This window comes from Rhinolophus sinicus, linkage group LG03 (assembly GCF_036562045.2).
Source record: "Rhinolophus sinicus isolate RSC01 linkage group LG03, ASM3656204v1, whole genome shotgun sequence".
NCBI classification, from domain to species: Eukaryota; Metazoa; Chordata; class Mammalia; order Chiroptera; family Rhinolophidae; genus Rhinolophus; species Rhinolophus sinicus.
Genome location: NC_133753.1, coordinates 59,450,764 through 59,463,822, shown reverse-complemented (window position 1 = coordinate 59,463,822; position 13,059 = coordinate 59,450,764). Strand labels below are relative to the sequence as shown.

The 13,059-nt window shown below is 38.4% G+C and overlaps 1 protein-coding gene across 10 annotated transcripts in view; it reads left to right on the top strand.

Annotated features, from left to right (window-relative positions):
- Window positions 1-13,059, top strand: part of SEMA6D (semaphorin 6D) — a 560,420-nt gene that overhangs the window by 389,247 nt on the left and 158,114 nt on the right. For all 10 annotated transcript variants that reach the window (XM_074327776.1, XM_074327791.1, XM_074327784.1 and 7 more), the window contains one exon: window positions 4,536-4,562. The gene's annotated coding sequence lies outside the window, so the exon portion shown is untranslated. The remainder of the gene's footprint in view (window positions 1-4,535; window positions 4,563-13,059) is intronic.

The following is a 13,059-nucleotide window of genomic DNA, read 5'->3' as shown; positions in this document are numbered from 1 at the left end:
TATTTTGCTCTCCATAAACACAGCTGAACCTACCAAATCCATCAGGAAGAGAAAAGGCCTGGAAGACACGGCTCACGTGGCTCTGATGGCAGTGGGAGGACACCACCTCCCCGTGAAGCCGCAGCCTTCCTCCCAGGGCTTTATTTTGGCCTTGGAGCTGCCACCTGCGGGGGTAGGCTCACTGCCAACCTACTTAACTAATATTTCTTGAGTGCAGGTCACAGAGTCCTCCAAAGTTACCACAGGGCACTGGGAGAAGGGTGGGCCTATTGACTATAGCTGGTAGGTCAGGCTGTGAGGCTGATTTGGGGAAAGCGTGCCATGCAGAACACCAGTTTTACAGAATGTTAACAGACGCTATGTGCAAAACATGTTTCCCGGGATAAATGACTTTTTAAAGTAATAGACGAAATAAAGTTAACATTTTGCCTATTTCAAGAGAACTCGGAATCTATATTATTATTCACTAAGAATCTCTGAAAGGGGATTAAACTGTCAAGCACCTACCACACATTCTTTTGTTCTAAAACCAGGAAATTCCTTATTTAGAAGCTTCTCTGGGGATGAGTGTTGTGTCAGATATCCCCAGGGAAAATACTGCCTCTCAGTTCTTCGTAGAACTTTCCAACAGCGGCCCCCAAAGAGCAGTTCATAGACTGGTGCTGGTCAGTGGCAAAGTTATTATGAATCTACAGCAATATGAGAAACAAAAGAACAATGTAGTATTTTACTACATTTTGTTTTCCCTTCAATTTAAGGGCTGTCTTTATTTTGAAATTATGGGCTTCCTATGCTTTTGGTGCTAAAATTGTCCTTTTCAATGAGATAATGGCAATGGGAGAAATGATTATTTCTAAACATATTTTTATGTTTTAAATTTAAAGTTGGCATCTTTATACCTGTTCATCTTTATATCAGTTGTACCTTAATTGTATCATTCTTTTAGATACTTACATATCATCTAGTCCAAACCCAACATTCATAGATGAAGGAAGTGAGGTCCTGAGACTGACAAAATGATAATATGTTTCTTAGCATTTATGCAAACTCTATGTGTATTGGAAATGGCCATCCCACACTCAAGGACTTTCTGGCATGTATTTGGGCACTTTGATGCCTTTCATAACATTAATTATAATAGGAAGTTGAAAGGTTTGTGCTGTGATTCAAGAAAAGCATGAAGTGTTTCATGAATTGGTAGAAAATTAGAACTAGCAGGACTCCATGTGTCCATTTCAGTATTTTGGTTCTAGGCAAATCCAAGACAGTGCATGATTGATTATGATTAATTGTATTTACTTACATAGTTCTTTTCGTGGATATTTCCATCTGAACAGGGAAGGGGTGAAAATTAAGCAGACACCTGGAAATTATTCAAAATCGCAGCTAAAATGTTCCATTGTTTCAGATCACCCCCATTTATAAAATAATTCTAAAGTTAGTTAATTTCTCTGCATCAAAGCTTCTTCACCTAGAAAGGAAGGAAGGAAGGAAGGAAGGAAGGAAGGAAGGAAGGAAGGAAGGAAGGAAGGAAGGAAGGAAGGAAGGAAGGAAGGAAGGGAAAGAATTGAACTAAATTTATTCTTAAGTCCTTCCAGCTATAAATTTCAAGGATTTTATGACTTACATGGAGTTAAACAGTAAGGACCACATTAATTAGAATCTATATTGCCTAAACTTTCTCCCTTTTCTAGTAATGTATAGATTACCAAAGTGAAATAATGCTTAAGGCCAGTCGTATATCTATTTAGAAATCAAAAAGAAGGAAAGACATTTGCACATAATGATCAAGTTGTACTTATATATTACTTTTTTTTCAAATTTAAATATTTACTGAGTACCTACTTTGAGATGAAATATCAGTTTAATACACTTGTCTACCCAAAGCTTGAAACTTGGCACAGCCCAAGATCACTTTTCATTTAATGACCACCTAATCATAGTCACCAGGAAACTTATTGAAAATGAACATTCCTAGGTGCTAACTCTTTAGAGATTCAGATTTAGTAGAGCTGGGCTAGAACTCAGGAATCTGCATTTTTATTAAGCTCTGGGGACCCTGAGAAAGAAGATACCTACTAAGAAGGGCTCCTCGTGGCTAACTGAGCTCATATTTTAAAAAAGAGTCTAACAGCCCTTTCTAAACAGAGGCTTCTCACACAAACTGTATTTCAGGGAGAAGCCTGCCTACCTCCAGCCCTGAACTGCCTTCTTGCTCTGTGTTCCTGCCATCTGAGCCAGCCCTTATAAAGGAGTTCCTGGAATTATAGTTCAACCAATAGAACTGAAACTTTCGCCATCCAATTAGAACAAGGCAGCTATATCCCTATTAGTGCTTTCACTGACCAATCAGAGCAGTTCCATTCTGACCACAGAGCAGTGCTTTTTGGACCAATTAAACCGTGAAGATTTGGAGTCCTCATTTGCATGAGGACAGACCAATCAGGGACCACGTGTAGGGACTTCAGTATATGTAAGTCAGCTCTCCTAAGGCTCAGAGAACCTACTTTCCCTTTCTGCTGAAGACTGAAGAGTATGTTTCTGCAGCTGGAGCTGAAATCACCAAAGATGTCTCACTGGAGTAGAGTGGAGCAGACTGGTACAGGGCAAAGTGGACAGGACTAGAGCAAGTGGAGCCAACCAGACCCGACAAGGGAAGAGCTGTGTAGGCAGAGAGGGGCCTCGCCCCAGGGCCAGGTCACAGCCATGGTGTTTCACATCCATACTGCTTCATAATTGAGCTATAACATTGCTGCGCTGTTCCACAGCCGTGCTGTATCACAATTGAGCTGTTCGCAGAGAATAAAGTCTCCTTATTCACTACACCCCAGATTGGGAATTCCAGTTGGCACTGAATTGGTGCCAATGATCATCATTTGACAGCTCCCCAAGGGAGTCTTATGCACACTTAAATTTAAAAACCATTTCCCCTAAGATATAAATCATTGTGCTGGGTGCATGGTACTTCCAAATGCTCAAACAATAAATAGTAGAAGGGAGTCAGAGATGGGATCAGAGTAAAAGAATTAATATTACTAGGGTTCCGTTAGTTCCTCTCACTTCGTTCTAGCCAGTGGCAAAGAATTACCTTCTCTCTTTTACCCCTTGTCTTTTCTGAAATGTCAATAAACGGTCTACTTAGAGAATCCGCTTCCTAAAAGTAGTTTCAAAGACAAAGTGGGGGTGGGGATGTTGGGAAGAACTAGAGGTTGTGAATTTATTGGAGAAATACTCACCCTAATTTGTTTTTTCAAAAAGTATATGGAGTTTTGGGAAACTAAACTATCCAGATGAATTTAGATGTCATAATGTAAGTACATTCCCAACTAAAGATAAAGAGTCAGTACACACATTATAATTCAATGCAACTTAAAACACATCCATTAGATTTTAAATAAATACAAGAAATTTAATGTTTTCAAACCTTGCTTTTTCTATTTTCTTCCATTTTTGAAGTTCACTTGTGTTCTTGAATGTTGATTTTCTTTTACTTTTTCTTTTTTAAATCCAGCCCACTATTGTATACAAAGCACTGTTTCTGCCCTAAAGCTAAGAATGTTCTAGGTGAACCAATCAATCAATTTTTGCCCATTAAGAAAGAGCATTAAAATAAAAAGAATTCTAACCTTTTGATGGATTTGGTAGCTATTTGCTAAATACTATTTTTTCCCCAATAGCAAAACACCAAAAGGGGAAGCAGTCTTCCACCTTAAGGAGAGGAAAAGCACCCAGGGAATTATGTGACATTTGGGGAAATTTTTTAAAATCCTTGAGTATTGATTAACCATAGCATCAGTTGGTGGTAGTGGTGGTGCTTTTAATTAAGTCTTTCTAGCCCAAGTTGGAGGATACACATATTTAAAATGTAAAATAAATGGTTCTGCAAAGCACATTGGGAGCAAGACATGGTACTCAGTTTAACTGAACACCTAACAGCAATTGCTTTTGCACAGTCCCGTTCAAAACACCTCCCTTGGATTTTCAGACTCAGGCTTCTAGAATTGATGGAGTAACAGATTTATTTTGTAGGATGTGTAGTTTCCAACTTGTTATTTCCAGGTTTTGGATATTATACGACTGAACCTGTTAGTAACATGTGCTCTTCCAGCTCAACAGTTAAATTAGAGCAGTTCATGAAGAAAAATGAGATACGATGTTGTATTTCATTAAACAGGGTGTCTCAGCACAAAGAAAATTTTTTCTCATCTGTAGAGGGAGATTTAAAAAAAAAGACATCGTTGAGATCTTCAAGTTGTTAAAAGTTAAAAAAAAAAAAAATGCTTCACAACTACCATGTCTGGCCTGCCACAGGTTTCTTCTCAAGTGTATCGATGGCTGCTTCTCCTCAGCTGAACACATTCCTAATTTAATAGTGGAATTAAATAGATAAATTGAATTCAGGTTAGAATCCAACTTGGCTTAAACCATTCTATTACTTCAAGCAAGAGATACATCAAATTAGAAAATGACAATTGTGGTGGCAAAGGTCAGAAGTACTAGAAAATTAATCCATTCCTTTTTTTTTTCTTTTTCAGGTTTTTGACCACACAGCCTTCTCCAAGGTAAGCTATGTTATACTATTCTCTAATTGGTTGGAAAAATCCAGCATAATTTTACTGGATTTGGTACTTGCTGTATGGTTTCTCGAAGTCATGAGTGTGACATTCAAATGGTACCCAGAATTAGGTTTTTATTGGCAATTGGCAGTGATGGCTTAACTAAGTACTGGACTGAACCAATGAGGAGAGAGAGAAAGAGAGAGAGAGAGAGAGAGATTCTTTTTCTTGCTTGATTAGCCCTTTTATGAGACAGCAGACTCTTTGTCTCTGGTGTTCAGTGGCAGGAGGTTTCTTTGTGAGTGGCTGTGGCAGGGCTTGCACCTCTGCGAGAGCCTACATCAGAAGAATTGGAAAGCCCCCTCCCCCCAGCATGGCCCCAGCTCTCCAGCTTGGCGAGTTCCTGTCCAGGTCCAGCAGGACAGCATTAGGCCTGTTGTTTAACTTTCCAAGAGTATCTGTCAAAACTAGCAATTGAGTATGCGTTAATCTCATTAAAGAACACAATAGGAACCCTTTCTTATTTCATTAGAAAATCAGGATGCATTTGATGTGCACCATCTGGTTTGTGAATACAGGAACATGTTTTCAAAAGGGCACATTTCCAAGTTCTATGTTTCATATGCTTGAGAAGGAAAAACCCATAAGCAGCTCTATTTTTAATGAGAGCAATGCTAAAGCTAATAAGACTGGGGTGGATTTTCAGTATGTGCCATTTCTCCCAAACTACGTGTGTTCACAGTACATTTGGCAGACTTGTCCCGTTTAGAGGCTGGGCTTCCAATGGAAAAATTTTGAAGTTCTCCATGTGTTAATTGGAACATAGGAAGAGGTATATTGTAGTGAAGCAGCTGGCTCCTTAGGTATTAATTGTGGCTCCATCTATCACAAAAAAACGTATTTTTAAATTATCTCCTGTTATTTATTATGTTACTTTTAGAAACCATAAGTCTTCGAATCATAGGAAAAAGATCAAGTGAAACTTTACTATGTACTGTATGCTTTGTAAAAATATAGTTTAGACACAATGGCTATTTATAAACAATAAGCAGTAACTAAATAATGAGAAAGTACAATTTACTAGTGGCATGGTAATCCATGTTAAGTTCTTTAAAATATCTTTTAATTTAAATTTTAAAAAAAATAGCTCTGGAATGCAGCCATCTCACCCTACAGAATAGCTCTATACAGGAATGACTAGAGTAACTGCTTTAAAGGAATAATTCCTTCAGCTTCCTACATCATTCTTAAATTCTTATACAGTAACAAACACGATTTGTGAGCCCATGTAGTGCTGTCCTTAACCTCTCAGTAATTGAAGGCATCTTCTGTGTGTATTCCACAAGTCCAGCTCAGGCTGATGAAGGAAGCATAATTACATTACAGGCAATCTCATCTAAAGCAATTACAATTGTCGCCATCAATCCAATTAAAGAGGATAACCAGCTCTACTGAGTCAGAGCCACAAAGCTTTCCAACTAAGTCTAGGCTTTGGGATAATGGTGTGATTGAGGATTTTGAGAATTTTCATTTTCCAAAATATTGTTGCTTATAAAAATAGAGAACAATGTTGGGGGAGTGGGGGGGAGGTGACAAGAGATTGAATATTAGTAGAGGTGTTTTTGTTTTTCTATCTTATTTACTGATAAATTTCTTATTTCTAAGCACAAAAATCAGTGTACATTCTTAACACTGAAGCTACAGGCCCCACTAAATCTTTATGGAAAGGTTAACATAGCATCACGATATCATAATTGTCTAACTGTACCCATCTGGCACCTCATCCTAAATCGGGCCTCCATCCATTATTCCTTCAGAGACCTTCCATCTTATTCTACTTAACGATACAATATACCATTTCCTGTCTTTGCTCTCTGTGGAAAAAAATGGTTTGAGTATCACTTCACTGGAAGTTCTTGCACTGGTTTATGTAGGGTCACTGTGGATGACAATATGGAATATCACTAAGAATTACAGAGGTTCACCTGTGTCTATATGGTCCAGACCAGAATCTAAGACTTGGATACAGGACCCAAGAATAAAAAATGAGAATGATGTCACTTACTGTGAGTGAGATTTACAAAGGGCCCAACAGAGATTGTATATGCCTGCATTGGATGATGTACTACATGAAAGTACTGGTATTTTCTTTATAGTTATTCATGTGTGAAGACGTATAGGTGATAAACTTAGTCAGGGGTTGGAAAGGGAGCATTTGCTATCTAATATCAGTGGTTCCCTTAGTCACTGCTCAGCATTCTTTCAGTATTCCTTCCACACCCTGGCTTTTCTATTTTATACCCAGATCCTTCCACCTGTCTTGATTACTTTCTTGTCACATCTTTTCATGTCCTCCCACAATCCACAGCTACCCAGTATTTGCCACTCTTGGATGTGTGTTCTCTTAGTCCATATAGATACTTCCAGTCCTGCTGTAGAACTTACCTCTTCCAGGGAAAGAGTTCACCACAGGAGTGGGGCAGGGGCAGAGAAAGGGCACAGTGGGGGAGCTGGGCTCAGTTGTATATTCCACTACTAACCAGTTCTGTAATTCTGAACAAGACAACAAAGTTAGCCCCAGTTTGCTGATCTGTAGCATGCAGGTTGCTAATATCTGTTCTGCCAACCTCATTTTCACAAGTATCTGAAATTGAATTAAAAATGTGGAAAAAGCCCTTCATAATATATATAATTTCATGCAAATGTGATGGAATACATCACATATATATATATATATATAATGTAATATATTATTTAGCCTACTCTACTCTGGTCATCTCCTTCTGTCGATTTCTCCAGCCCTTGCAATGTAAATGGTCCTTCTTCAAATGCCCTACTTTTGGTCCTTGGGTTAATGTTTCTGCACTTTCTGTTTCCTGTTGAGTGTTTAAGAAACCTGAAGGCTGAGAACATATTGCTTATGTCTTTTCTATTTTTCCTAACATTTAATTCATTCCCTGACTCAGTGTGGTAGGATGATTTGTTGAAGCATTGTATAGTGTTCATTCCCTCTTTAGTTTTTCTCCAACAATTGTAAGCATATGGTCCAGCTTGGGTCTGAAGAAAACATGCTGCAGTATCGGACAATAAGCATACAGAGGTCCAGGGGGGTGGCAGGACGTGCACCTCCCGTGCCCTCTCCAGGTACACTGCCCTCCAAAAACATCGATGTGCTCCATCGATCCTGGAAGCAGCTCCAGACCTTTTGCTTAGGGGTTTTTATGGAAGTTTCATTTAGTGGTCATGGTGGATTAAATCACTGGTCATTGGCGATTCACTTAGTTGCCAGCCTCTCTCCTCTTTTTGGAGGATGTGGGAGTGGAACTGAAAGTTTTAAGCTTCTAATGAAGGCTTGTGCTTTCTGACAAACAGCCCCTATTTTGAAGCTGCTAAGTCACTTCATTATAACAAAAGACACTCCTACCACCCTTATCATGAAATTCCAAGGGTTTTAGGTGCTCTGTGTCAGAAACCAGGGACAAAAACCAAGTATCTTTTATGACCTAGCCTCAGAATTGGCTATGTTCTATTGGTCACACGAACCAACTCTGAGACAGTGAGGCACAGAACCACACAAGGGCATATATACCAAGAAGCAGGGATCATTGGAGGCCATGTTGGATGCTGGCTACACATCAGCTGGGATTTTTCTTCTTTTATCTACAGTTGTTTCAAGGAAATCTGGTGTCCCCTTGAATGTAGTTTGAATATGATCAAGAATGTGATTTCTTGGTTAAATGATGATATGGTATCCGTTTACATTACTAACCTCTTGGTGGGCCTTGAATGTGTGAACTGTTGAAACGAAAGTCTGCTCGTGAGCATCACTGTAATTCTCAAGGCCAAACGATGGGCCGTGTCCAACTCAACTTTCTATGGGTGGTCTCCAGCAATGGAAAGATCTCTGGGCACAAACCATGAGATCTGGGCTCCAGTATTATTCCTGCTGCTGAGTAATGCCAAGACCTCAGTTTTCTCATGTTTAAAATCTGAGAGTCAAGAGATGATCTACATTGTACCTTTTAGTGCGAAAATGTATACAATTCGAGGGAGGCTCAAAGAAAATTGCTTAAATCAGTGATAAAGATCGCATCAGATGTTTTTGGTGAAGCTGTGGCCAAGGGCCTTGAAATATGTTTAATTGATTTGGGGAGAACAAGAGCCTACATTTCTTTTTTAAAAAGTATATTAAAATCATATATGACACTCTAGTCAGTCACCATGTAGTTTAATTGACACTCAAAGCAGTATCTCTGGCATGACTGGTGTGGGTAGATCCCAGATCGTCAAACAAGCAAACTTATAAATTGTCTACCCTCTCAATTTACAGGTAGAGAAACTGAGGCCCAAATAGGTTAAGAGACAAACCCAGTTAGGGCAGCAGTAGATTTCAATCCAGACCTCCTGAATCCTTGCCCTTTTCTACATGTTTACTATACCAACCAGTTGGTGTATTTTTCCTCTACTACCATAAGTAAATATCTGCTTACCTTTTACTTAAAACAAATAAACACATATGTCAAGAAGTTGAGTGTTATTGGTTTCAAGGGGAAAGTGCCAATGGGTTTAAGAAAATATTTTCATTGAGTAGTACAGGCTTCATTGAGATATAGTTCCCTATTTTGTTAATCTTTCAAATAAAAAATCTTGTTTCTATGAGAAGAAGCTGATTTGGGAAATGATGCAATATGGGCTTGTAGCCTATTTACCTTACCACGTCTGGTATTGATGAAGCATGGGAAGAGATTCACTGGCATTTCCTTGAGGAGACAGAAGCTGGAGGTAGATGAGTGGTGTTTCTGCAGACAGGCAGAAGGCCTAGGGAGGAGATGCCAGACTTATGCTGGGCCCTGCCAAATATTTCTCTGGCCATTTTTTTCTTTTTTTCTATCTCTTTGTCCCTTTCTTATCCATTTTGGGGGCTCTTTGTACTGTCTTTGATATAACTGAGGTCATAATTTGGCCTCAACGAGTGTAGTTTGTTCTCTGCTCTCAAGATTATTATCCAAAAGTTTTCCAGCTTACATGTAATTGAAGATTCTGTTCTTTTTGCAGTCAAGATAATATTATGGAATGGCTCATTTGTATGCCAAATGGGAATAGACTTTTCCTTCTCTGCCATTTCCTTAAAGGGACTTCGTGATAATTTATTTACTTGGATGATTTTAAAGATGTAAATGTCTTTAATCCATAAATTTATTGATTCATAAACTTCTCTCCCTGATGCTCTATCTCTAGAAATTATCTTTCCTTGCTTAATCTCAGTGACCTGCTAATGAACAAGAACTAGACCAATTAACGTATACTAGGGTTGGTTTTACTGGTAGAGGAATTTTTGTGTGTAAAGTTCAATAGAATGTGAACTCTTTCCTGAGCTCTTTGGACAAAGAGAAATACCTGATTTACTAGATTTACATTAAAATTGCAAAGTTCCAGATTACCTGGAAAGGAAGAGGCTACTTTTTGGGTTTTCTCCTTTATTCTCTTTATAATTCATTTTTCTATAGTTAAGTAATGGTTTGTCAAGAATTTACAATCATCAGATACCCTATGTTTAGGTATGAACATGTGTATTATTATCACCTGTAAATGTATATTATTTACAAATCATAGATGTATAACTCTTATATAAGAATATATATAGTTGAACCATACTTTCAGCACCTTGTGTGTTTCTGGCACAACTAAATGAACATCTGTATGTTGAATCCTTTCCCCCTTGAATTCTATTATAATCCCTAATAATTTCCTAAAGGAAAAACTATACATTGTATGAAAATAATCATAAACACATTTACTCCTAGAATTATTACGGTGTGCTCTGTTGTTGTTTAGTCTGTATTCATATATATTATTCTGGTTATTCTGTATTCATATATTTTATCTTAGTTAAGGTCTTGATGTATTCTTCCAATAGTCATTAAACTCACATAAACACTAGATACAATAGTTTACAACTGTATTGTAAATTTTCACTGACGTCAAACTTGAGATGTTTGAGTGGCCACATTAGTTGTTCTGCTGACTCTGCTGTGTAACAAAGAATGGAGTGGCCATGAGACTAGTGGTTGTGCCTTATGCATCTGTATTATCTGCACAGTTCATTGCATACAGCTTAATAAATGAAACTTTAAATAAATGAAATAAGAAAGTATAGAGGGAGAGAGGGTGAATGTATGCCATACTTCAGCAGGAAAACCCATGTTAAGATCAATATTTGGGGCAGAATTCACTAATCATTACCATCATGTTTCTATGCATACGGAGCTTGATATAAAGTACAAAAGTGGAGTCACCAGTTTAAAAACAGAAAACAGGAGCCCTTTTCAGAGGCGATTTTTATCACTCTCTTCCTGCTTAGGGATGCATTAGCTCAGCTGCCCCTCCACTGAGGAATAACTCCCTTAAACATTTGAAGACACATATGTAGATCTTAAATGACCCCAAAAGAGGTCTTTGAAGTTCAATGCTGCTAAAACCTAAACTTAAAAATTTGAAGTCTTTCTGCACTAAAATGGCTTAGGTAAATCAGAGGACTTAATTAAATCTGAACACCTATAACCCGTTTAACCTGGCTCCATCCCCTACCTGCTCCTGCAAGAACTCTAGTACTCTGTCAGTTTCCCTGTCCCTAAGTCCTGGAGTTCCCACATGATGTCACACAAGGGCTTGGGAGTTACTTGCACAGCACATGTGTTTACCTGAGGCTCCACCAGCAATGACCCCCTCCCATGGCCTGCTACCACCGTACTGCTTTGATGGCCCCACTGCTTTTTTGCAGTGCCCACCAGGCACTGTACATATTCTCTGTTCTGTCTAACGACCTTGATTTTCTTGCTGCCCTACCTGGCCTGGTCATTATCTGCCAGTAGTTGCTTTGAAAATATACAGACTGTCCCATAACCTACAATTGAGTAAGGAGGATAGACTTCTTCAGTGGTTAAAGACGGGTCCTGAAGAAGTGTTGCTTGAATCCCATTGAATTAGATACTTTAGGCTCTTTCAAATTATGCTTCTAGACCTCTCTTCCCCCAGGACCTGGCCATGTTTCCTAGATACTGGGTCAGAAACTGATTTGAGTTGTAGACACCATGCCACAAGCAGACACCCCACTCCTCACCAACGCTTAAGAATTTTGCATGACAAAGAGCATCTAAACTGAGTCTGTCCTCCACTGGGATGGATTCTTCCCAGGAAAATACTTAGTGCCACAGCCCCCGGTACACCCACAATGTGCCCCTGCTAGAGTTCTACTGTACCACTATATAAGTTCATCATGCAGGGACCCAATAGTGGGTTCACCTGCAACCATATCCCCCACCCCCAAGAAAAAGGGTGGGTTCCATATGAGGAACCTTTTCTTATATCTTTACTACCCATGTGGTTAAAAAACTTGCAGACGTGTCTGAACCTTAGCGGTGGAGAGTAACAGGCCAAGGCTCATAATGTACATTTACAGTTTCTCACTCTTTTGAAGAAATGCTTTGCATAATCTGCTTCCTTCCTAGATATAGTATCTTATTCATAGTATAGTAATTTATCATTGGTATCATTTTTTATCCAGGCTCTTAACAGCGATATTCTGTGCTGAAATATTAAAGAAAAAATTTTCTCAGCACTTCTTTATTTTTCTCCTGCTGAGGAATATAATTAATAAACTACCGAAATGCCCAGTATGAGTGTTTCCAATGTAGAGTGCAGAATGAAAGAAAGCAGGACAGGGAAAGGAAATGGATACTCCTATAGCTCACTTCAAAGTAGATTAAGTTATTTGAGGAATGGCTTTGTGTTGTAGGGCAGTTAAAATGATTTTAAAACAGCTATGTGTGTTTAGAACATATGTCTTTATATGGCAGATGGCACACAGATGACTGAGGTTCTGTCGTTATTCCTAATGTATGCAACACCTGAGTGAAAGCATATGAAACGCCATCATAAGGAAGCAACAGCAAAGGCACCTGGGTCAATGGAGTACACAACCTTCCTACACACACACACACACACACACACACACACACAGGAGTCCAGGACTTTGCTTCAGAATTTAAAATATATCACAGTCTGCACTTTTCTACATTTCAGCTGCAAGTTATCTTGCCTTTTTCACATCGGAATGTCTAATGATAAAGAAATGATTCAACAATGACAATGATATATATTTAATGACAAAAAAATAATGTGTTAAAATGTCTTTTAATAAATTTTTAATGACATGGGAACACCACTCAAGCTAAACCATTAAATGAAAACACAGATTACAAAAGTTTATATACAATATAATGAATGTGTATGTATGCGTTTATATGTATATATGTACGAAGTACACAACATACTTATTAGGCTGATGTAATTACAAGGAATTTTTAAAACATATTTCTCTGTAGGGTCTATAATGAGCATATATTAGTTAGATAAAGGAAAGTGAGATCTTCTATAGGAAAGTAAACCTTAGAACAATGTTTAAAGATAGTTAAGACATGTAGGATTATTGCAAATGTCATAG